This window comes from Oryctolagus cuniculus, chromosome 1 (genome assembly GCF_051225735.1).
Source record: "Oryctolagus cuniculus isolate XC-2025 breed Fujian yellow rabbit chromosome 1, ASM5122573v1, whole genome shotgun sequence".
In the NCBI taxonomy this organism is placed as follows: domain Eukaryota; kingdom Metazoa; phylum Chordata; class Mammalia; order Lagomorpha; family Leporidae; genus Oryctolagus; species Oryctolagus cuniculus.
In genome coordinates this window covers 48,468,623-48,494,928 of record NC_142867.1, presented here as the reverse complement: position 1 = coordinate 48,494,928, position 26,306 = coordinate 48,468,623, and the positions used below count along the sequence as shown (strand labels likewise).

At 46.3% G+C, this 26,306-nt stretch overlaps 1 protein-coding gene across 32 annotated transcripts in view; it reads right to left on the bottom strand.

The window, feature by feature from the left end:
* The window catches only part of SERGEF (secretion regulating guanine nucleotide exchange factor), a 247,749-nt gene that overhangs the window by 53,745 nt on the left and 167,698 nt on the right, over positions 1–26,306 (bottom strand). The window contains exon 12 of one of the 32 annotated variants that reach the window (XR_016230704.1): positions 1,072–1,195. The exons of the other annotated variants lie outside the window; for them this stretch is intronic. The gene's annotated coding sequence lies outside the window, so the exon portion shown is untranslated. The remainder of the gene's footprint in view (positions 1–1,071; positions 1,196–26,306) is intronic. 32 annotated transcript variants of the gene reach the window in all.

The window sequence follows — 26,306 nt, the reverse complement described above, 5'->3', positions numbered from 1 at the left end:
AGTGCACAGTGACTCCTGTTGTTGATTTAAAAATTGACACTCTTATTTATGACGTTAGTAATCACCTAGGGCTCTTGTCATGAGCTGCCAAGGCTATGAAAGCCTCTTCAATCCACAGACTCCGACATTATTTAGACAAGGCCATAATCAAAGTGGAAGTTCTCTCCTCCCTTCAGAGAAAAGTACCTCCTTCTTTGATGGCCCGTTCTTTCCACCGGGATCTCACTCACAGAGATCTTTCATTGAGGTCATCTTTTGCCACAGTGTCTTGGCTTTCCCAATTTCAAAGCTGAAATTATCTTAGTGATTTACTTGATTTTGTGACCTTCTTCACACCAGAATGCAAGCTCCATGAATGGTCCATGAAAGGTAGACTTGTCCCCATCACAGCCATTTCCAGTGTCTTAACCACAGTCTGGTTGATAGGAAGTGCTAAGTCAATAAATATTTATGGAAAGCCCAATGACTACATTGCTAAGAATCTCCAGAGTGTGGCTCCTGTGTTCTTCCATGACAACTGCATACTCCTCTTAAATATTAAATAACAGTAAGCTTCAGGGAACAACACTCGAAGTCAGAAGACCTGGGCCCAGGTCTCTTCCCTGCATAGTCCCCCATGACAGATGATGTCATAATATGAAGGAGTCCAGGTGAAATGACAAAATCAAGGAAACAACCTGCATTTGTCTTCCAGAGAGTCAGCAAAGGGGAGCGCCCTGTGGCTGGAGCTGCCAGGGCAGGCTTTAGCGTTCCAGAACACAGCTCAGGGCAAATGTCAGGGGTGTGATGCAGCATGCCAGGGAAGGATGATGTTTCCTGAACTGGCACGATACGAAACAGGCGGCCCCTGGCAGCGAGCTCAGACCAGAGACTCGAAGTAGCCTCTGGGCAAGGGAGTGAGTGTGACACAGAAAGCAGTGGAGAGAACTTAAGGGTGACCTCAGCTTCTAAATGCATTCAGTGAGGATGCAGCAGAAAGACCACTAGATTAGAGATCAGAGGGGGACCTAGAGAACGGAAACACCACCTCCCCTCTGCCAGGTGCCGTGTGGGGCAGTTTACATACATTACCTCATTCAGTCCTCATCATCACCCTCCTAAGGAGATAGTAATATTCTCCTCTAGTTCTTCTATGGAGAAACTGGGGTTCAATCAGGGAAAGTCACTTTACTGCTCCCAATTTCAAGATGCTTATCTGTAAAATAATAGTAAACCCCCCTGACAGTTTCTAGTAGGAAAATGCAATGAGATACAGGGTAGGCCATCTACCACTATGTCAGGTCCTTTGTAAATTCTATTGGTATTAATATTAATAACCACATGTAATAGAAATAATCAACTTGTACAAGGTCACGCTGCTCATGAATGCTCTACGTAGGATGCAAATGTTGGATAGTTTTTTCACTATGTCAGGATGTATCTTAGAAGACCAGGATTTGAAACACAGCTCTGTCAATAATTAGCTGTGTGACCTCGGACAAACAATTATACCTTGCACAGCCATGCTCTGTTAATCTGGACAAAGTGGTCACTAACCCTGCGCCGCAGAGGCTGCAGGAATGTTAGCTGGAGAAAATAACATTGTGTATTGCACTGACTGTACACAAATTGCATTGTTTGGATACACGGAAGCTGTGACAACTATGGTGGATTCCCTGAACAGTGACTTGCACATATCTTCAGGTTGGCATGAATCAAGAATGCTGGAATTGACATATGAAGCTAGAGCTTTGCCTGGAGTGTCAAGGATTTTGCAAGAAGCAAGTGGTCTTTAGTCACAGTGCCAGGGCCAACAAAAGGCTAGTCTGTATCTTGTTAATGCTTACTTAGAAAATAACAAGTGTGAACCTTCTAAGGTACCATCAGAAATATATGTCAGGGTCTTATCCAACACATTAGAAGAATAATTTCTCATAAAACCAGCTTTAGAAAGGAGTTTCCTAAAGGGGAAATGGATGTGGCCATAGTGCACCTGGAGGTCAAACTGCAAGCAACATACCACCGTAGGCACCTGAAAAGATCCCTCTGTAACGAAGACTGGGTTCTCTGCAGAAATTAAGCTTGGTGGGCTGTTTGCTGAGAGGGTGGCAGTCCTCAGGCAGAAGCAGGACAGTGTGTCCTGGCCCCTCCCAGGCTGCCAGAGAGCTGACACTGCCCGGCATTTGTGCTCTGGGGAGCAGTGAATGTTCTCCCCGTGCAGAGAGAGCATGCACGGCTGAGCCGTGCACACACGCCACAGAGCTGCCAGCTGCCAGGAACACTGCAGGCTCCCCCTCCTCACATCCTGCGGTGCTGGCTGTGCGGCTTCACTCAGCTGGCCCCCCTGCACACAGAGCCCTGCAAGATTGTCTGCATCTGGTTTTACAGACTGGGATTAGGAGGTTCAGAGAGCAAGTTGCTCAAGTCACAGAGCTACCAGAGGTGGAGCTGGGTTCTAGCCTTGGTCCTTCGGACTTCAAGGACACAACAGTTCTTCGCAGATTTGCTTCAGGTAGACTTATTTTTCAAAATGAACAGTGAAGCCAAGAACCCAAGAATCTTAGACTTGTGATTCCCAGCCCACCATTCTGCCCTGGGAATCCCTGTGTCCTACCTGACACATGGTCATCCAGCCTCTGCAGGAGCACCTGCCCTAACAGACGCTCACCATCTGCTCCAGTCGTAAGAAGTTCTTTGTTCCACTGTCGCAGGGAATGCCAGTTTTCCCTGAGTGCCTAAACTGGCATAAATAGGTTCCTCCCTCACTGCTCTGCATGCTAAATATACTAGAGAATTTTAAAAGGCTATCATGCTCCCTTTTGTGATGGGAACCACTGTTCCAAATTAGTGTGGCTCATGAATTTAGATTTTCACAAGGCAAGTGTTATTAGAGCACACATCTATTCCACATGGGTATTCACAGATCCTACCACATGCTGCCAGGACTGGATGAGTCACTCCTCTGCCCATCCCCCTTCCTGCAGGCCAGCCCAGCTCTCCTCGGCCATTCTACAGGAGGACACAAAGGCTGATCTGACACTTCTCTAGCCCTCACCTGCTCACCTGGACACACAGAGATGCTTTCAGAAAACCAGAACACGTGACAGTGGGGGTAGGGGCTCAGACTGTCCAGCTGAGCCCTGTTCAAAGTGGAGAACTGGCACTGATGTAGTTACCATCTGGGGAGACTCTGAAAAACACAGGCCCCCAGAGACACACTGAGGAGTCGCAGCTGCAGAGGCAGCCCCTGACAATCCAGTCCTCTGAACTCAAGGACGTGTCTCCTTGATAAAAGTCAACAGCTCAGCATCCTGGAGAGTTAATATTCAGAGGAAGGGCAGCCTCCTGCATGACTCCTCTAAGATCTGAAAAACAGCATTGCTGTTTTGGGTTCTGGGGGTATCACTTCTCAAAGAACCAGGGGTCCTTTGTGACAGATCCTACGCCTGTCACTTAGCAGACACCTATACATCTCTATATATACAGGTGTCGAATATTTTAATTAGTAAATGAATGAAAAACATTATACAATCTATACATGTATTGAAAAATATCGCCTGACACCTATAAATATTTATAATTTTCATGTGCCAACTAGAAATAACAGTAAATGAGTGAATAAATAAAAAGGAGTGCACATGAAGGGAAAAAAATCATACATATAAAAACCAGTATCTCACCCACAGATTTTGAAAATAAATCTCAAACAATGTGCATGAAGAAATGAACTCTTATGCCTAAAGAAGCCAGCTCCCTCCCTAGACTGTTCACAACTCTCCTTAGGCTGAATCCTCCTGCAACATCCCCTTTTAGAATATTCTGGTAAACAAACAGAACCATGAGGGGAAAGGGAGGGGAAGCAAACCCTGAGTCCTCAGATCAACTGGACTAAAACAAGTCTGACCCCCAGGGAGGCTGGATCTGGATCACACAGCCCAGAGGCATTCCAAGGCCACTGTGTCCTACCCTTGCTGGCCTTGGGCACAGAACACCCATACTTGGATGTATAAAAGGCACCACAAGTGTAATCTGCTCAAATTCAGATCAAGATCCTTCTACCGAAACCTCATCAACAGCCACCTTCTTTTTAAACCTTAGTGAATAACAAAAGCAGAAGCCACCCAGATTCCAGGAACCTAGGGCAGTCCTTCATAGATTCTCTTTTCCCACAGTTATATCCAATGCATCACCAAGTGCTCAAGTGCTGCCAGTCTTCCCTCCAAATATTTCAAATGTCTGTCTTTTCATCTGTCCTGTCACTACTTTAGCCATATCCACTGTATTTCTTACTGGAACAAATGCAAAAGCTTCTTCTTAACTGGTCTCCACATTCTTGAACTCTTCATCCATTCCCAAGGCCACTGTTGATCTCTTGTAAATACCAAATGGAGTACAGAGCTCTCCACATGTGTAAAACACACACACACACATAGACACACTCAAACACACCCACACTTCTGCTCTAAATCCTTCAATGGTCCCCATGAGCTTAAAATAAAGAGGAAAACGTCCTTAATAAGGCCTCTTACAAGCCTCGATCTCCCTCTCCATTCCCTTCTTTCCTCTCAAGTTGCACTGACCTCAGTTCTTTGAAAGCACTAAGCTGCCTCTCACCACAAGAGCCATACTGGTCCACAGGCCTAGAAAGGTCTTCTCTCCTACCCATTCCTTTTACCTCATTAACTCCTAACCCTCCTTCAGATCTCAACTCTCACTTCCCCAGCAAAGCTATCCTTGCTCACCTGAAGTAAGCCAGGACCCATACTTCATGCTCTCATGGCATCTTATTCCTTTATGTCATAGCATTTAGCCTAGTTCATAATTATACATAGCTGGTCAAATTGTGTTAATAGTGTTTGATTCTCCCCCGTTAGACTGGAAGCTCCTTGAGGGCAGGGATTCTGTTTTATCATCACAGTATCTCCAGCTTTTAGTACAAGGCCTGACACATAGTAGGTGGCCAATAAAAATTTGCTGAATAAATAAAATTCAGTTCTTCTCTGAGTTTATTCCAATCAGTCGTACCAGGTCTCATTCTCATACCATTCGTGAAGTTCTCTGGAGCTTCCCTTAGGCTAACAGAAAACTGTTGATTTGCTGCCATCTCTCCTCACTCCTCTAGTATCCATTCTAGTTGCATAACTTCTATAGATGAGATCATGGTGTTGCCAGATCGTCATCATCATCACTAGTCACATTTATTAAGAATTTCTTAACATGCAATGGGCACCATGCCAAGTGCCACATGGGTGGTATCCACTTAATGTTCATACTACTATGAGGTATATGCTACAAACCCTATTTTGCAATAAAGAAAAATTTGCTAAAACATGCTGGGGCCAGGATTTGAACCTTTCTCAAACTCTATTGTCTTAACCACAAGCTACTGCCTATCAAACATGCTAATAATACCTACTCATAAAGATGCCATAAGGACTCAAGCACAGTAGGCACTTGGCAAAAGGTGGCTGTTATTACTGTGAGGCTGGGGCACTGAGGGGAGTGATACACATTTACCATTCTGCTTAAAAGAGAACTAATCTGGCTACCCTTCTGGGGTTGAAACAGCTGGACTTGTTGTTAGAGAGAGACAGACAGACAGACAGACAGACACTTTAATGAAAATCAGCATGCTGCAGTGGCTCCTACACACAATGTGTGGAGTGGGAGGCTGAGATGCTAAGACCCATGCGAAGATCTCTAGCCTTGGGAACTATCCATTTGGAATGAACTTGGGTTTTTCACGGAAAGCTCTGACATCAGTCCTGCAGGAGGAAATCAAACTTAACGACAGTTCCTTGAATTTCTTTTGCTATTTATCTTTATAACTCCCAGCAGCACATGGTAAAACAGAGAACATGGCACATTTAGAGTCTGGAGTTTTAAACCAAGAATTGACATGAATCCCACTGCCATTCTCTATGGCCTGGCTTGCAAATGACCCATTTTCCATATGTTTAACAATTATTCCAAGTAATGTGATGGAACTGACTCAGAGGCCAGGCGACTAAGCTCACTGATCTATCCCCTTCACTTGTGGAGAGCAGACGGGGCAGAAGGGAACATGACTATAGCCCAGTGACACATGAGTGGGCCAGTGCTTCAGACTCAGGCAATCAGCTCACAAACAACTTGAAGCCACTTTTTAAAAACTACAACTATTTTATTTTTACACATGATATATACATGTATCGGTGCACATACGACATTTTATGTACCTGAAGGAGATAGTACTTTAAGGATAATGTTATATGTCTTATGGAAAATTATTTTCTACAAATGGGAAACATGTGAAATAACAAATCAAATTAGGAGACTAAAATTACTCATGATACATAGACTGGACCCAGGTTTTTAAAAACAAGAACAGATTCTCATTGCCTCCTACCTCTGACCATCTCCTTCCTAGATAATCACTATAGGGCACAAAATCTTACTAATTAATCAAGGACAGTGCCACTGGCACTCAGGCTGTGATGAAGAGAAGACTTAAGAGACAAATAGGCATTTTAGTTTTGCTAAAGCCTTGCTATTCCCACCCAGGGCAGAGATGTTCAGGTCACTAAAAAAATGATGGGCCTCCTGTTGCCAATTTCTATTCATTAATTCATTAATTCAATCAAATTTATTATTTGAAAGGCAGAGAGAGACAGGGACAAAGAGAGATCCTCCATTTGTTGGCTCATTCCCCAAAAGTTCTCTATAACTGATTTTCTTTAAATATTTATTTATTTATTTATTTGAAAGTCAGAGTTATATATAGAGAGAAGGAGAGGTAGAGGTAGAGGTAGAGGTAGAGAGAGAGAGAGAGAGAGAGATCCTCCTTCTGGTGGTTCACTCCCTAATTGGCTGCAACAGCCGGAGCTGTGCCAATCCCAAGCCAGGATCCAGTAGCTTCCTCTGGGTCTCCCATGCTGGTGCAGGGGCCCAAGGACTTGGGCCATCTTCCACTACCTTCCCAGGCCATAGCAGAGAGCTGGATCGGAAGTGGAACAGCTGGGACTCAAACTGGTGCTCATATGGGATGCTGGCACTGCAGACAGTGGCTTTACCCACTATGCCACAGTGCCAGCCCCTCCAAATGTTCTCAATAGCCTGAGCTGACCCAGGCCAAAGCTGAGCCACTAACTCAACGCAGGTCTCCCACATGGGTGGCAGGGACTTAACACAAGGGTACACACTAGCAGGACTGAGTCAAAAGCAGAGGATCCGGGTCTTGAACCCAGGAACTCCAATATGGGATGTTCCGAGGTGTTCCAGGCAGGGTTTTAACCAGTATTCCAAATGCTTGTCCCCTGCTGCCGATTTCTCTGCAGTGGACTCAACTTCCTTGCTCACAAGAAGATCAGAAAGGTCCTGTGTTTTTCCAGCTCCGGATTTCTTTCCCTGGCCACATGTAGGAGAGGGACGAGGGCCAGAGGCATAGCAAGGTCCTGAGCCAATACAGAAGTTCACTGAGCAGCTTCTGTCAGTCACCTCCCCCAGGTCCCCTACCTCTGCAGCTTCACCGTGGTTTGCTTCGGTATCTGCTTGTTTGCTTGGGAAACCTGACAGCAAACCCTGCATGCTCTACGTTCAACTTCTTCAGGGCCATGTGTTTGGAAGTCTTGGTGTAATGAGTTTCAATGTTATTTATCTTCTGGGGCTTGGCTATCAGAGCCTGCTTCTTCCCCTTCTGTTCTCAGGCCACAGCAACTGGGGCTGGTAAGGGAGTCCAAAAGCAGAGGTTAGAGTTCTAGGCAGGCGAGACTTGAGACAGCTCCTTGACAGGGGCCAAATGTCGCAAGAGTCCGCAGTGTGGGCTCAAGAGCAGCGCTGCATGAGAGCAGCCTCAGAAGGGCTGGAGCCGAGCCTGGGGCTCAGGGCTTTCCCATCCTGGCTGTATGACTGATACCCTGGCAAGTCACACCTTTCTTTTAGCCTCATTTTTCACATTTGTAAGTGAAGAAATTGAATTAGTCTGTGTCCGTGGTTCCCATCCAGATTCTGAGATCTGAGATATTCATTTTTTTTTCCCTTTGGCATTGGCTACAAATGACTAAGACCGACACTATGACTCAATTATAAATGTTTATAATCCAGAACTGTGAATTCTGAGATTTTAGAGCTAGAAGATACTGATCGATCCAATTCTTTCCTACGCATGTAATGTTAAGGAAATCAAGGTCCAGAGAGGGACTATAAGTTCCGTGAGGGCAGAAACTAACTGCCTGGTTCTCCACTGCATGCCTGATACATTTTCAAAAATATTCCTCAAGTGAATAAATGAATGAATGCATGGGCAAATAATCTCCCTCCAAGGTCACACAGCCTGGGGGCAGGGGATACACCTTCACTCCTAGCCTGGAGGTGGAGGTGGGGAGCAGATCAGACAGAAGCCCCAGGCTGTTCCTGGACCCTCCAGCTGGAGCGCCACAGCAGAGCCAGGAACAAATTCTCAAAGCTGGTGGTGCCAGCGGCACTTGGCCACAAAGTGGGCTTCTCCTCAAGTCCTCCGTGCTGTGCATAATGAATTACGATGTCAATTACTGCGTTCTGTTAACAAGCTTGTGCCCGCCTGGGCATCACCAATGAATGCCCTGCAATTTGCCACAGATCTGCAGCTAATATATGGCAGAGCTGGGGATTTGAAACACTCCGGGCCCAGGGAAACCAGGTGGCTGGTTTGTTTTTGGCAACTACCGGCCTCTGTGATTAGGCAGCAGTATGCAGGGACGTACTCTCTCCTCTCTGGGGACAGGGTCTACTTGGGTGCCCTTGCCTGTCCTGACTCAGAGAAAGCCAGATGCAGAAAGCCATTTTTGTACCCTTTTTCTCTAAATTATTTAACAAAATGAGGCAGATGCAGAGTGGTTGTGTTAAAAATCACTTCCAGCATGCCTTGGTGGAGTCCAGTCATCAACACAGGATTCAAAATCTGGCTCCACTACACACGAACTGTGTGATCTTGAGTAAGTCTCTTAATTTGTCTGCAACTCCACTTCCACATCAGCAAAACTCGGATAATAACACCTACCTTGCGGAGGCACTGCAAGGATTAAATGAGATAATGAACACCAAGCCCGGAATGGTGGCTGGCACGGAGCAGGAATACAATGCATGAGCCTCCTGCCATGTTGCAGACGTTTCAAGAGACTCCAACCTCCGAGTGAAGAAAATTGGGGCCGAGACCCCAGGCAAACCGATCCCAGAGCCTCTGTGTCTTAGACGAAGTGTGTGGCCCCTCCCTACAGTTCTACAGTGATGATTACAACTACAGTCATGTGGGGAGGTCAGATCTGCCTTCTTCACTTCCACACTGGCTGTGTGAGAAGCTGATGGCAACAGGCCTCCTGGTGAGAGGGGAGGCTGCTCATTTCTCCGCCAGCACCGCTGTAGCCCCTGACCTACTTTCTTACTAAAAATAGCCCTTCTGAGGTCACTGCCGCAAATTGAATTCCACTGCTTCACTGCACCCTGTAAGCAGGTGGGTGGGCGCCAGAGCACATTTGGAGCCTCCGCTTGCGGGAGGCATCGCTGCCTGTTGGGGATGCTGATCCCACAGGCCTGAGCAGAGCGCACAGCAGCTCTGCACACACAGGGTTGTACCTGGCCTGGCTAGGATGCCCTTGTTTGAGAAAAGGTAGACAGAGGCAGCAAGGGAGATTCTAACTTCATCTCTGAAGTGTAACAGAACTGAACTGAAATATAGGCTCCATTGTATTCTTGTGACTTGACCTTGGGAATGTTGTAACCTTTCTCCTCAGTTTTCTCATCTGTCAAATAGAGATAATAAATCTGACTTCAAAGCAATGTTGTACAGATTAAAAAGTTATATATAAAGCAGTCCTAGGCAAGAAGAGATAGCCAATAAAGCAATGAATACAGTTATTCTCCCACACTTTCGCTGGATGTTCCACAGGCCCTCATCCTAAAGCACAGACAGTAAGAGCGAGGAAGTCAATCTAAGACACAGAAAGACATGAAGTTAAAAGGGCCTTACAGGGACTTAGATCACAGATCTTGAGACATGGCCGAGCATCCCAATAACCAGGGTGCTTTGTGGACAACACTGCTTCCAGTTCTTTATCCTGAGGGTTGGGCTTCAAGAAGGCCATTATGGGGCCAGGCAGTATGGTGATTCTGATGCACGGCCAGGTCTGAGAATTGCTGAGGTGGGCCAGGTACCTCATTAAAATAAATATTTTTCTTTTTAAAAAATGTTTTGATAATTTTCTTTTTTTAATTTTATTTAAGTTATGCAAGTTTCATGTATTTCATATATGGAAATTTAGGAACATAATGGTACTTCCTACCCTCCTTCCCTCCTTCCCATACTTCAACACTTCTTCCTCCTCCCTCTCCCATTCCCACTCTTAAATTTTTTTAAAGATTTATTTATTTATTTGAAAGGCAGAGTTACAGAGAGGCAGAGAGAGACAGAGAAGTCTTCCATTCACTAGTTCACTCCCCAAATGGCTGCAACGGTCAGAGTTGTGTCGATCCAAAGCCAGGAGCCAAAAGCCTCCTCCTGGGTCTCCCACATGGGTGCAGGAGTCCAAGGACTTGGGCCATCCTCTACTGCCTTCCAAGGCCATAGCAGAGAGCTGGATCAGAAGTGGAGCAGCGGCTGGTGCCGCGGCTCACTAGGCTAATCCTCTGCCTGCAGTGCCAGCACACCAGGTGCTAGTCCCGGTCAGGGCACTGGATTCTGTCCCAGTTGCCCCTCCTCCTGTCCAGCTCTCTGCTGTGGCCCGGGAGTGCAGTGGAGGATGACCCAAGTGCTTGGGCCCTGCACCCGCATGGGAGACCAGGAAAAGCACCTGGCTCCTGCCTTCGGATGCGCACAGCACATTGGCCGCGGCGGCCATTGGAGGATGAACCAATGGCAAAGGAAGACCTTTCTCTCTGTCTCTCTCTCTCACTGTCCACTCTGCCTGTAAAAAAAAAAAAAAAAAAAAAAAGTGGAGCAGCAAGGACCTAAACTGTCGTGCATATGGGATGCTAGCACGGCAGGAGGCAGTTTTACCCACTGTGCCACAGTGCTGCCCCCCACTCTTAATTTTTACAAAGATGAAATTTCAGTTTACTTAATGGTCATAAAGTTAGCCCCACATTAAGTAAAAGAGTTCAACAAATAATGTAAAGAAAAAGAAACCACTGTTCCTCAACAGAGGCGACAAAGACTGTAAACAATCATCTAGTCTCAAAATGTTCATTTCGCTCCAATACTTTACATTTTAGGTGCTGTATTAGTTACCTCAGATCAGGAAAAACACATGGTATGTCTTTTTGGGACTGGCTTTAAATGAATTTTTCCTCCATAATAAACACAGGGGATTGCCATTATAAAATATACAAAAAGCATGGAAAAGCAAAAAATAAAAATAAAAAGTGAAGATGCAACTAATATGCATTGAGTGCCTACTAAATGCCAGCCCTCTGTTAGGTACTGGATTGTTAAAAACATGGTCCTGGTCCTCAGGGAGTGCCCTGTCTGTGCAGAGAGACAGAAACACGCACAACTGTAACATAAGACAAACGTGAATAGGAACAGGAATGACTGATTCTTTTTTAAAAAAATTTATTTAAGGTATACAAATTTCATGTATACAGATTTAGCAACATAGTGATACCTCCCACCCTACTCTAAGGGATGACTGATTCTATCTAGTAATTCAAGAAGACCTACAGAGCTGGACCAGTAGAAGGTGTGCACTTGCTGGACAAAGGAGGAAAAGGTATCTTAGAAGAAGGAACAAGACATACAAAAGCATACAGGGTCTCTCTCTCTCTCTCTCTAACTCTTCCACCTGCTGGTTCACTCCCCAAACACCCACAATAGCTGGGGATGGGCCAGGTCAAAGCCAGGAGCCTAGAACTACATTAGAGTCTCCCATAATGGTGCAGGGACCCAAGTACTTGTGCCTGTTTTCCCAGGCACATTACCAGGGAACTAAATCAGAAGTGAAGAAGCCAGGACTTGAACCAGTGCCCTAATGGGATGCCAGTATTATAGGCAGTAGCTTAACTCACTGTGTCATAATGCTGGCCCCCAATAAATAAATATTTTAAAAATATATTATATGAAGGCATACAGGGGCAAAAGATGTTTGTTAGGAAAATGTGCTAGGGTTACCATAGTGATCACCATACACAGTAAACAGAAGTGGCACAGAAAGGGATGGTGTGGATGGCTAAGACTAGATAGGGAAGAGTCTGGATAACACCAACATTGCCTACATAGGAAAGTATGATTCTTCCTGGTATGTTTTTAATAGATGGCTCTGTTTTTGTTTTTGCAAGACCAATGCTATTACTTGTGAATACAGTGTTACTTAGTAAGTGCTGTACATTACTCAAGGCCACAATTTATTCAACCCCAGAAGAAAGGACAGTCTGGTACTCCTAATTTTGCTAAAATTATAAAAATATTATGACGACGGCAGGCACCGCGGCTCACTTCGCTAATCCTCTGCCTGCGGCGCCAGCATCCCGGTTTCTAGTCCCGGTCGGGGCGCCAGATTCTGTCCTGGTTGCTCCCCTTCCAGTCCAGCTCTCTGCTGTGGCCCGGGAAGGCAGTGGAGGATGGCCCAGGTGCTTGGGCCCTGCACCTGCATGGGAGACCAGGAGGAGAGACCTGGCTCCTGGCTTCGGATCGGTGCAGCACGCTGGCCGTAGCAGCCATTTGGGGAGTGAACCAATGGAAGGAAAACCTTTGTCTCTCTCTCTCTCTCTCACTAACTCTGCCTGTCCAAAAAAAAAAATATATTATGATGAACATCTTTAACCATAAAGCTTTTCCATATTTAACATCTTTCCTTAGGAAAGAATTTGAGTTAATAAACAAATGAAAATGGACATCTTCAAGCCTCTTGATAATAGCACCAAAAGGCTTTCTAAAACTGGCGGCCATTTGGGGGGTGGACCAATGGAAAAGGAAGACCTTTCTCTCTGTCTCTCTCTCACTGTCTAACTCTGCCTGTAAAAAAAAAAAAGAAAGAAAGAACGAACGAACGAACATAATCCAGCAAAGGAAGTTTTATCCCCATTCTCCAGATGAGGAATGTCACGTCTGACTCAGAAATCTATGCTGTTTCCTGCTTTACAACACTATGACTTGGCAAATGTCTTTTCAGTTTCAGTTCTGTCATTAACAAGATACGTGATCCCACACGGGGCATTCATGTTCTCTGACTGCAAGCCTGCTCACCTGTGAGACGGGGATAATTCTCTTCCCATCCTGTGCCTTATTTCCAACACACACATACACACAGGGCCGCTGCTGTGACTAAATGATATAATGGATGTCAGAGACCCAGACAGACATGCGGGTTGTTATTAGAGTCCTGAACATCATGACTGATCATTCTGGTGGTGACAGGACACCCGGCCAAGATCCTCTGTGATTTCAGGAGGATTTAATTAGACTCAAAAGACAGCCCCTTCTAGCATCAGAAAAGTGAATGGCTGCAATGCATTTCATAATGACTTTCAATAAGACCTGAAACCAAGAGGTTAAGACTCTGAGAAAATCCATTAACCAAATGCTGCATTCCTGGAGCACTCTAGGGAATCATGATTCTCCTGAATATTTCCTGCTCCTTCATTCTTAGGAATGCATTTGTGCACACACACATACACACAGACACATCTCACCAGCAGGCTTTCTTGGGAAAACAGGATTCAGCCAGAGAGAGGCTGGATGTGGATCCCACCACAAGGGGGCCAGTTAAATAAATGGGTGTGGGCACTGATTTAGTTTTCCAGAGGCTTCTGGTGAAATGTCAGGACACCTGGCTGAGGGGTCAGGAGACCCTGGGGTGCAGTTCAGATTCTACTGCTTCCTGGATGTATACATTGGGCAAGGTGTTCGACCTTTCAGTCCGAGTTTCCTTTATATAAAATGGGATAATACCTATCTTGTATGTGTTGGTTAAGCTCCCTAGGCCAGTATTTCCTCTGCTGTGAGACTGATGTCAGTTACTAAGTGTATATTCACACTGCGCGCTGGCCCTGTGCTGAGGGCTTTATTCCTCTTCATAGTCCTGGGATGTGGGTCCTATACTGCCAACTTATAGATGAGGAACCTACACTCAGAGGGGCTCTGTAATTTGGCTCAGGTCACACAGCAGTTAAGGTACAGAGTCTGATTTGAAACTCTGTGTTGTAACCACTAAATCATATTCCCACCTACCAGAAAGGAAGAAATGAAATCACATTTATTATTATGTGCCTCCTGGGTGCCTGAGTACAAGGAGGTGCTACAGAGCCCATGGAGACAAGGTTGCTCTGTGGCTGTATGGCCTGTATGGATCTTGAGAAGGGAAGGGAGAGCTCGAGCAGGAGAACATTTAATGCTGAACTCCCCAAAGTCACAAAGCTGTGAACATGGGTGGTGGTTCTGAATGTTGTTTTAAATTTTATTTATTTCATTTTAGGTGAGAAATGGGGGGCGAGGTGGGGCAAGAGAGAGAGAGAGAGAGAGAAAGTATCTTGAAACTCAACTAGTGGAGCCATCGCCTGCTGGCACCCAGGGTGTGCATTAGCAGGAAGGCAGATCAGAAGCTGAGCAGCCAGGATTTGAACCAGGCACACTGACACAGGATGCAAGCATCTGCACTGGCAACTTAATCACTGCCAAACACATGCCTCTGTAGGAAGGTTTTGTTTTGTTTTGTTTTGTATTTTGACAGGCAGAGTGGAGAGTGAGAGAGAGAGACAGAGAGAAAGGTCTTCCTTTGCCGTTGGTTCACCCTCCAATGGCCGCTGCGGCCGGCGTGCTGCAGCCAGCGCACCGCACTGATCCGATGGCAGGAGCCAAGTGCTTCTCCTGGTCTCCCATGAGGGTGCAGGACCCAAGCACTTGGGCCATCCTCCACTGCACTCCCTGGCCACAGCAGAGAGCTGGCCTGGAAGAGGGGCAACTGGGACAGAATCCGGCGCCCCCCGACTAGAACCTGGTGTGCCGGCACCACAAGGCAGAGGATTAGCCCAGTGAGCCGTGGTGCAGGCCGGAAGGTTTTAAAATTAGAGTTGATGGGGCCAGCGCTGTGGCATAGTGGGTAAAGCCAGTGCCTACAGTGTCGGCATCCCACATGGGCACTGATTCTAGTCCTGGCTGCCCCACTTCCAATCCAGCTCCCTGCTAATGCACCCGGGAAGCAATAGAAGATGGTCCAAGTCCTTGGGCCCCTGCACCCACATGGGAGACCTGGAAGAAGCTCCTGGCTCCGGGCTTCGGATCTGCCCAGCCCTGGTCATTGCAGCCATTTGGGGAGTAAACCAGTGGACAGAAGAATTCTCTCTTTCTGCCTCTGCCTCTCTGTAACTCTTTCAAATAAATAAATGTTTTTAAAAAAATTAGAGAGTTGAAGGCTGGTTTGGCAGTGAAAAAACCTAGCTGAAGACTAGAGTAAAACACTCACAGCCATGCACGAGCACGGATTTCCTTGAAGTTGACGGTCTCCAAGGTAACAGTGCTGGACACTCACGAGGAGAAAGATGCAACTGTAAAAGCAGGAGTACTTTACCTGCAGAGAAGCTGGACCATTCCTTGCCCCCACCCCACTGTTCTCCTCTCCACCCTAGCTGCTTACACAGAAAGGATGAAGGGACATAGGAAGAAGCCACATTCTTAAACCTATGCTGCACAGAACTAAAAATAGAGGTGCAATTCAAATGTCTGTTACTGAGGTATCTGCCTTTGCACCCTGGAAACCAGATTGTTTCACCCCTCATCGACTCTACCTCCCCAGGTGCTCGTTCGCACAGCTTATAGACACAGGGAGGTCAGAGTCCCTGAGAAACCAGTGAACACCTGGCACCACACTGGGCCCTTTTCACCCATGTCTTCATTGGAGCTGCACACCAACCCCGGGAAGCATTTTACAGACAAGGAAGCAGGCCAGTTGGATGAGATGACTTGCCCAGGGTCCTTCAGCTAGTAAGTAGCAACAGGGGAATGAAACAACTCCGGTGAGTCTGACTCCAGAACCCAAGCTCTTTCAAAGTACATAGCCTGATACATTTCACAGTAAGAAGCGGAGCTTTCTTTAAGCTCCATGAGTGATGAAAGCAATGCTGCCCTGGGATTTACCTTATGGCTCTGGGAAGAACCCAGCAAAGCAGCCATTTGCATGACTCATCCCTGTGACTGACTGACAAGGACACTTCTCTCGGCTATGGTTTCAGCAGCTGCTAAGTCTACTCACCCCGCCCCACGCCCCTCCACTTGGCTCCAGGAGGTAGAAATCACTTACGTAACAATTTCAGTGGTCCTTGCCTCAAGGTATGATTATCACAGACTTTTAAATGACCAAGGTGTCACAGATCATAATAAAGGACAAAAGGAGCCAGGTCAAGGGAGAGAAAAGGAGAGAGGATGTTCTGAAAAACAGAGGAGGAGGCACAGATATAATAGAAGAACTCCCAAAGTTAACTCCTAGCAATTTCTTCTTCTAATGCTCCTAGATTTCCACTTTCAAGATGAAGAATGGGAGGGTCAGAAAGGTTAAGATCCAAGGTCCAAGGACAGACACCAGCTGGGCTAAGAACCTAAATCTCCTAATTTCCAACCGGGCTTCCCCCAACCCACTCACTCACTCAACTGTGGACAGAAACCTGTGAGAACTGTCAGGGAGAGAACTCTGCAGCCTTGCTCCCCTGTATGGCAGGGCCAGGGAGGAGACAGGTGCTGTCACAGTACCAAAGAGAAGTACTGCTGATTCTGGAACGGTGGGTTTAGGGATCAGGACACTTTTCATGCCCTACCTTAAGTATCTAATTGCGTGACCCTGAGCAAGTCAATCTCTCTGCCTTGACTTTTGCAGCTGTTAAATACAGTTAACACTAGTATCTAACTAACATGGTGGTTTTGTGGTGATTTAATAGAAAAACAACAATACCAGTTGTGCAGTGCTTAACACAATGGCATACACTTGGTAAGCATTAGCTGTCACTGTCATCATGAAGGTATCAGACACACCGTGCGGCACATGGAAAGTGTTCAGTGAATGTTCACTCCTTGCTCCAAACCTCCCAGGATCTCGAGCCCTCACTCGTTACCTGTAGATCTGTTGAGAGGAGGCCTCGGGTTGGAAACTGCAAAAGTAGAGTACTTCTCCCAGGCAGGGCAGCCTGACCGGGCTGGCCTTGCTCACTGGGCCAGCGAGCTGCTCCAGGAAATCATTATTCATATTTTGTGCTGCACGCTTTGAGGGCACCCCCTAGAAATCAGTGATTCCATCCCGGGTTTTCCCAGGGAGACAGAGCCTTCACATATTTGGGGTTCCTACTGAGGACCCAACCCTTGAAATGGCTTCCTGGTATTTAGGGAGAAAGTCCACCAGGAGGCATTGATCCCTGCCAAAGGTGGCAAGGAAAGCAGTCTTTGCCCTGGACCAAATAACTGCAGCAGCAGGAACCATCATCACAGAACAGTCACATCATGGGACATCAGCACAGGCATCACACCACTATGCCCTATAGCCCACAGCAAGGCCACTTAGCGGAAACATTATCCATACACACAGCAAGAAAAAACTGTCATTAAGTAGATCTGCTTTACAGAAACACCTCTCTGGTCTTTCTACAGAGTTAAAAGTCTTCACTCCAACCTCCTACCAAGTAGTTCTATTTGGATATTCTGTAAGCATCTCACACTCAGTTTTGTTCAAAAATAAATTCATCAGCTTGCCCGAAACCAAATCTCTTCTCTGTCCAAGTATTATTCCCCGAGAACCTATAGACCCGGTCTACCAAGCAGAAAACTGGGTACCACACCCTTGGTCCTGCCCATTTCTTCCATTCTCTTCTCAGCCCTGTTCACACGAAACCAGTTAATCCCGGTAAACCAAGTTCAGTCTTTACCTTTCTTCCCTACTTCTGTCTGCTGCTCCTGGCCTAATTCAGCCCTCTCTTGTTCCAGATTCCCTACTCCCCTCTCTGCTTTCACGCTCCTTCCTGTTTAACTCAGCCTTAATCCTGTCCCTAGAATGACTTTCTTAAAATACAGGTTGGATCATGTATGGTCAGTTTTACATGCCAATTCGCACCTCGTTACTCAAACACTAATCTAAGCTTCACTAACGCTGTGAAGGCATTTTGTAGCTGTGAATGACTTTCTGGAAAGGAGACTATTGGGTGAGCCTGATCCAGTCACCCAGAAGGCCTTAGGAACAGAAGTGGGGTTTCCTAATTTCTGCCTATTGACTGCAGCATCAGCTCCTGTCCCTGTTTGCAGCCTGCCTTGTGGATTTCAGACTTTCCTAGCCAGTCACCACAGCCAGGTAAGCCAATTCATCACATTAAATATCTTAATTTATGTCTCCTACTGGGTCTCTTTCTCTATCTGGACCTATCTGTGAAACAAAAGAATCTCATTCTGATAGAGCCTGTTAGACTGATAAAAATTGATAGCTGGATCATGCCAAGTTTTGGCAAGGATGTGGAGCTATAGAAATCTTTATGTACTGCCAGGGTCATGTGTCAGGCATTAATAAGCCCAGTCTTTTACATATATTATCCAACTGAATTGTCAAAATAACTCAGAGTTTCAACCTCTTTATCTACATAGGGAAACTAAGGCTTGGGAGGTTACAATTCACTCAAAGTAACATGACTAGAAAAGAGCAGAGCAAGGTTCCTTCATGGGGTTAGTGCTCTCCCTCCAAATCACATCAAATTCATTTGAGAATTATAATACAAGAATGTTTATTAAAACTAGGATATTCCATCCTGCCTTTTATGCAAGACTATGACCTTTCTTTTCCAACCATACTGAAACATTTTACAATATCAGAAAAGCTGTGTCAACCAAGGTGGGAGTGGAGAGCTCCCAGATTATTATCTTTTTTTATTTGTGTGTGTAGATGTTAATTAGAGCCTGCTCTGGTTTGGATATGGTTTAAGTGTCCTCTAAGACTTCATGTATTGAAATGTCATTCCTGGGATGGGAGAGGGAGTGGGAGATGGGATGGTTGTGGGTAGGAGGGAGGTTATGAGGGAAAAAGCCGCTATAATCCAAAAATTGTACTTTGGAAATTTATATTTATTAAATAAAAGTTTTTAAAAAAGAAATGTCATTCCTGCTGTGAGATATTAAGAGGGTGGAAACTTAATGAGACGATGGTGTTTAGAGGTGGGGTCTCTGAGGATTAAGCCATACTTGAAGTTTTCTCAACTGTTTAAAGTGTGTGGTTTTATGATCCCAGGAGTCTTGCATCAGATCAGCCAAGATTCTTCCTTAGAAAGGCTGTACCTTCCCACAGTAGAAGCTGATAAACCTTCTTTGGCCATCCTCTTCATTTTGCAAAATTAAATTTTTAAAAAGCATCTTTCCAAGAGCTCGCCATACTTTTTTTTTCTTTTTTTGCCTTCTTGCTATGTAATATCATTTACTGAAAACTTCTCAAATCAGTTCTCAATTGATCATAATAAATCCCACTCATATACAGAATTTATCTCTGTGGTACTACCTAAATAAAATGAATAGGCTCAGGGCCAGGAGGTTAAGTGGCTACCTGTGTTGCCAGCATCCCATGAGTGCCAGTTCAAGTCCTGGCTGCCTGCTTCCAATTCAGCTGCCTGCTGATGCACCTAGGAAGGCAGTAGAAGATGCCCAAGTACTTAGGCCCTGCCACCCACATGGGACACCTGGATGGAGTTCCAGGCTCTTGGCTTTGGCCTGGCCCAGCTGCAGAAGTTGTGGCCATATGGGAAGTGAACCAATGGATGGAAGATTTCTCTCTCTCTCCCTCTTTCTCTGTCACTCAGCCATACAAAAAAAAATCTTGTTTTTAAAAAAGTCTTAAAAAAAATGAACAGACTCAGAAAGCTCACAATAAGGCCACAGTGCCAAGGCTCCAGCTCCAGGTGGCTTCCCTTCTGTCATACTGTACAGTGATGCAACTTCCAGCCTGCCACGAAGTCTCTGGGGCCACTGTGTGCCCACTCCCTCCATCTTTTTTAGCTGTGGGCTACCCAGAGTTGCTAGGAACTTCCCATTAACTAGGAAAGACTAAGTCCAGGCCTTTATCTCTAAAATCCATTAAGTCAACCAAGGAGTAAAGGTGGTGTGAATCCACCAAGAAAGGGAGACTGAAAAGGGAAACAGCAGACAAGATAGCCTACCACATTTCAGATGAGTACCAGATGGAGGAGATAGCAGACATCAGAGAGTGATGGAGGCTGCAGCCCAGGGCCGCATGAAGGGAAGAGTGTGAGGGGAATGCAGACTGTGGAAAACCTCAGGCCTGGACTGGCACTAGGTGCCTGTGAAGGCCAGGCAAGGATAGGGCTGAAATCAGAGGCATGGACTTCAAGTGTATTTATGAGGTAGCTGGAGGCCCAGATTCTCCTCAACACACACAATGAGGCAACCTACTTCCTGCTATCCTAAGGGAACGCTAGACACTTATGATCTGCAAAAACCGACCCAGGCAGGCATTGGACTCAGAAAAAGAAGACACACTGGTGGCTGGGGGTGAGCATAAGGACAAAACAAATGGATAAAATGAGTCTGCATACTGAGGCTAGGATACCAGAGACCACCTCTCTTCCCTGGATCTTGCTCCAGAAAGCCAACAACTAGGCATATATACGCCCATGCAGGAGATCAGAAAAAATGTCCATAAACATTCACCTCTGCAGGCCTACCAGTGAAACACCTTGCCCTCCTCCCCAGTCCAAACATGTTACGAGGAAGTCCAGGAGCCAACACAACTCTCTACGCACAGTCTCACTTGGGATCTCACGTCTCCGTTGGAACACCAGCCCTTTAGAGGCGAAGCTCTGTATCAGTCAGGGTCTCAGCAGAAGGCAGCACCTCCAGCTGAGTGGCTGGGGGAGTTTCATAAAGGAGCCATCTAGAGATACGGACAATGGTTTCTATCCCAGGGCTACGAGATAAAGCTACAGCACTACAACCTAGCAGACTGAAGAAGCAAGGGAAAGGAGCAATGAGCAGAACCAGAGAGAGAAGAGTCATAGAGCAGCCTGACTGGGGCTTCGGCCCCTGATAGGACTCAGCTATGGCAACCACGCAAGGAAGGACGCTGGACAGTGAATACACCGACTCCACTCTTTTTCAATCTTTACATCTGCTGTTCCTCTCAGGGGAAGCCAACCAGAGGCCAAGGACAGGGTACCTGTTGATGCAGGCCATGGAGGGGTCAGCCTCCCCTGGGCACACAGCAGGGTGGGAATGGGTAGAGGGTATGTCTGGAACAATCAGAAAGCACCCAGCACAGTCAGAATTCCAAACAAAGACACAGAAAAAAAAAAAACTGGAATAAACAGACAAAAATATAAAGAGCAAAAGAAAACATTTTTAAAACTCTATAATATCCTTACAGAAATGATGGATGGCATGGCCATAGGGACAATAATAACAAATGGTTGGTTTTTTTTTAAAGGACTAAAGAATAAGAAAGAGCCCTTGGAAATTAAAAATAATAGAAAAATTAAAATTCCCTCAAAAAGGTTGGAAGATCATGCTAAGGAAATTTCCTAGAGAGTGCTAAAGAAAGTAAAAACATGAAGAGGAAAGAAACTAAGGAAATTTGAAGATAAGTTCAGGAGATCCAATATACATCTAATTAAAGCCTCAGAGAGAGAGAACAGAAAAAGGTAAGGAAAAAACATCAAAGAAATAGTTCAGAGCCGGCGCCGTGGCTCAATAGGCTAATCCTCCACCTTGCGGCGCCGGCACACCGGGTTCTAGTCCCGGTTGGGGCGCCGGATTCTGTCCCGGTTGCCCCTCTTCCAGGCCAGCTCTCTGCTATGGCCAGGGAGTGCAGTGGAGGATGGCCCAGGTGCTTGGGCCCTGCACCCCATGGGAGACCAGGAAAAGCACCTGGCTCCTGGCTCCTGCCAGGATCAGCGCGGTGCGCCGGCTGCAGCGGCGGCCATTGGAGGGTGAACCAGCGGCAAAAAGGAAGACCTTTCTCTCTGTCTCTCTCTCACTGTCCACTCTGCCTGTCAAAAAAAAAAAAAAAAAAAAAAAAAAAAAAAAAAAAAAGAAATAATTCAAGAAAAAGTTCCTACAGCCAAAGGGCATAAGTCTCTGGACAGAGCAAATAAGTATCAGAGCAATGAATGAAAGACAAACCATACCAGGAACACTATCATAAGATTTCAAAACACTGAAGATAAAGAGAAGTTCCTAAAAGTTTCAAAGAAGGAAGAGGAAAAAACCTGGACACACGGAAAAGAAAAGGAATCAGAGGAAGCAGGAGACATCTCAGCAGTAACTTTAGAAACCAGAGGACGGCTGGCACCGCAGCTCACTAGGCTGATCCTCCGCCTTGCGGCGCCGGCACACCAGGTTCTAGTCCCGGTTGGGGCACCGGATTCTGTCCCGGTTGCCCCTCTTCCAGGCCAGCTCTCTGCTGTGGCCAGGGAGTGCAGTGGAGGATGGCCCAAGTGCTTGGGTCCTGCACCCCATGGGAGACCAGGAGAAGTACCTGGCTCCTGCCATCGGATCAGCGTGGTGTGCCGGCCACAGCGCGCCAGCCGCGGTGGCCATTGGAGGGTGAACCAATGGCAAAGGAAGACCTTTCTCTCTGTCTCTCTCTCTCTCACTGTCCACTCTGCCTGTCAAAAAAAAAAAAAAAAAAAGAAAAAGAAACCAGAGGACAACAGAAAATGCCTCCAAACTCAGAAGGAAAGGAAGAAGGATTTTCAAGCTAGCATCTTACCCAGCTAAACTATCAATCAGGTATGGAAACAGGGTAAATATATTTTCGGAAACTCAAAGGAATCAAAAAAATTTATCTTCACCTACTTTCTCAGGAAGGTACTAAAACATGTGCTCCTCGAGAAGGAGACAAACATAAAGGAGGAGGAAGATAGGGAAGAGGGACTTAAACGGGGGAGTGGCAAGCAGAAACCACCAGGCTAGTGACTGTGCATGCCAAGAATAACCATTTCAGGCTGGGACAGGAGGGCAGAGCTCCAGAGCTGGGTGGGGAGACTGATGAAAGCGTTGATGTATTTGACAAAATTAAAAAGAGGATCAGGAAATGTTTTCCAGATGTATTGTGCTACATTAGTTGGCTCAGGAGTGAGAAGAGTTTTCACACTGGCCACAATAATGGAATCATGATTTAATTATAGTTGGGAAAATGGAGGGAGAGGAAATGGAGGTGGTAGTATAATTAAATTTTATTTATATTAAGAAATCAATAGATAAAATGTATTTTATTAAAATTGATACTGTAAATAAGCATTTGATTTAGAAATACAGAGGTAGGTACCTGAAAATAATTCAAAATGGCTGCCTCTGAATGGGACCAGGGAACAGGAAAAACTAAGGCACAAACTACCATAATGAACCCTTTTATCTTATTTTTTACCATTTAATTATGCTTATATACTCTTCTGTAATAAATACAAAGTAATCTAATAAAAAAGTTGCATGCTCGAGTCAGATAACCTGGTTCAAATCCTGGTCCCACTGAACGTTAACTGTCAGGTCTGAAGACAAGAAGAGGTCCAACTTTTCTGAACCCCATCTTTCTCACTTGCAAGACAGTGCAATGCGTTACAAGCGTATGTGAGACACACAGACACACAGTGTAACAGCTCAGGGAGACAGTGAGCTACTGTAAAATCTCAGCCTGGCACTTCACACACAGTTCCCTCGGGAGGAAGAGGAGATGATCAGGACTGCGGCTGATGGCCGGATCTCTCTCAGGTCTGTTTCAAGAGCAAAGATCAGAGTCTACCTGTCCCAATGACACTGAACAATCAGGCAACAAGCAAGGTGCAGGCAGGAGCAGTGTCACATGCCCTTTCATCCCATCCACACGGCCCAGCCTTGTACTGTGTAAACTGTGATGTTGACTGTAGAACAGAGAAGCAAGAGATGGCAAAATGGGCCACGTGGGAAATACCAGAAAGAGCACTGAAGTGAGTCAGAAGAAACCGAAACAGACACGCCGAGAACCGACTCTGGGCCACGAGCTTTTCCATAAACTACATAATTCGCTCCAATGACAAGCACTTACAGAACTCATCATTACCTCCATCTTCAGAGATAAGAAACCTTGCCCATGGCCACACAGATACTGAGCAGCAGAGCTGGAAATGAAACCCGTGACTTCCCAGCTCAAGGCCTCATGCCGCTTACACTGTATTATGCTGCTTGGGGCAGATCATGTGACCTTGAGCGTCTGTTTCCTCACTTATACAATAGACATTGTCTCTTCCCTGGGAACTTCAGAGTTACTGCGGGAATAAAAGGAGGTGATGAGTGGAAGCCCCTCATATACAACAGTGATCACATACAAGGGGCTTCTGTCATAGGCAGGCAGGCCACTCTAGGACTACACTGCGGAGCTTCCTGACCAAATAAGCCTATTGGCTTGGCTGCCACGGGAAGAGGAACACACTAGCCTGGGGCAGGGCCTGGAGTTGCAAGTACGATGAGGAAAAATCTGGGCCAAGGATTCTGATAAGGATGCTGAAGCTGCAATCAGACTTTTAAATTATGATGTCCACTGTGCTAAGGGTCAGAAAGTCAATAGCATCTTTCAGGTCTCAGATGAAAAGCACACATGTACCAAATTAGTATCTTACAAAGCCACAAGATCAAACCCTCTGCCATTCCTCCCAGATTCCTCATTGAACAGTCACTAGCTCTGAAAATAGATTACATTAAGTCATTCCTCTGCTTTGAAACCCTTTCTGCACCATTATCCCACAGGGTGAAGTCCCAGCTGCTTAGTCTAATGTTCAAGGTCTTTAGCATCTAGCCATAGACATCCCAGAAGCTCTGCTCTCCCACTGCTCTGCTCCCATCCTGATACCTTCATTTTCTCCAATTTGCCATGCCTTCTCCATGCTTTCGTTCGTAAGATCCCACTTCCTGGAAAGCCTTTCTCTTCCTCCTACTCACCCTACCTCCAACATCATCATCATCATCATCATCATCTCTCTCTCTCTCTCATTTATTTATCTATTTGAAAAGCAGAGGCAGAGAAAGAGAGAGAGGTCTTCTATCCACTGGTTCACTCCTCAGTTGGCTGCAACTGCCAGAGCTATGCCAATCCAAAGCCAGGAGACAGGAGCTTCCTCCAGGTCTCCCATATGGGTGCAGGGGCACAAGGATTTTGGCTATATTCTACTGTTTCCCTAGGCCATAGCACAGAGCTGGATCAGAAGTGGAGCGGGGGGCTGGTGCTGTGGCATACCAGATAAAGCTGCTGCCTGCAGTGCCTGCATTCTATATGGGCGCTGGTTCAAGTCCTGGCTGCTCCACTTCCAATCCAGCTCTCTGCTATGGCCTGGGAAAGCAGTGCAAGATGGCCCAGGTCCTTGGGCCCCTGTGCCCACGTGGGAGACCCAGAGGAAGCTCTTGGCTCCTAGCTTCAGATCCGCACAGCTCCAGCCATTGTGGCCAACTGGGGAGTGAACCAGTGGATGGAAGACCTCTCTCTCTCTGTTTCACTCTCTCTCTCTGCCTCTCCTTCTTTCTGTGTAACTCTGACTTTCAAATAAATAAATAAATCTTAAAAAAAAAAAAAAAAAAGAAGTGGAGTGGTTGGGGCCCGAACCAGCAGCACCCATATGGGATGCTAGCACTGTAGGCAGCAGCTTTACCCGCTATGCCACAGTGCCGGCCCCCAACATCATCTCTTTTGAAAAGCATTCCTAACCCCATGTGAGGGTGAAGGTGTGAATTTACAGATGCACAGAACAGTTTCAGAAAGTATGAGAGCTGAAGACACCTTGAATATTACCTTATACAAATCTCATAAAGAAAAGAAGGCTCAGAGAAGGAAGTGACCAGCCAGTGGTGAGTGCAGCTTGTCTAGTTAGTCCTAGGTCTCTTGACCAGGTCAGTGCTCTTTCTACTACACAGCACACATTCTTAATGAATGGATACATCCGTGAATGCGAAACAGAATGTTCCTGAAGCCCCGCCCAGAGAGAGCACTTTGAAGTGAATAGTTGCAGCTGTTCTGCATTCCAGGGCTTTAGGTGCACCCAGGAGAGGAAGCAGGAACAGCAGCCATAGGGCAAGTGGTACAGAGGGGTACCTGTGTAAGCTGAGGCCTGTGGGAGTTGAGGGCAGCAGTGGGGGCCTTGGAGTTCAGAGAGAGGGATGGCTGTGCCACCCAGGCTCGGGGAAGCTTGCTTCTATCTAAGGAAGGACAGAGCAGTTTCATGAGCCAGACTGCTTGGCCTCTGTCTAAGCTGCCCAATGCCACCCACTTGGTCCCCTGGCGCTATGCTCTGAGGATACACACATGGACAGAGCCTGGCCTCTGCCACTCCAGACAAGTACTATCAGTACTGCTAGCTCTGCTGTGGCCTTCTCCTGTCCTCCAAGGTCACAGGTC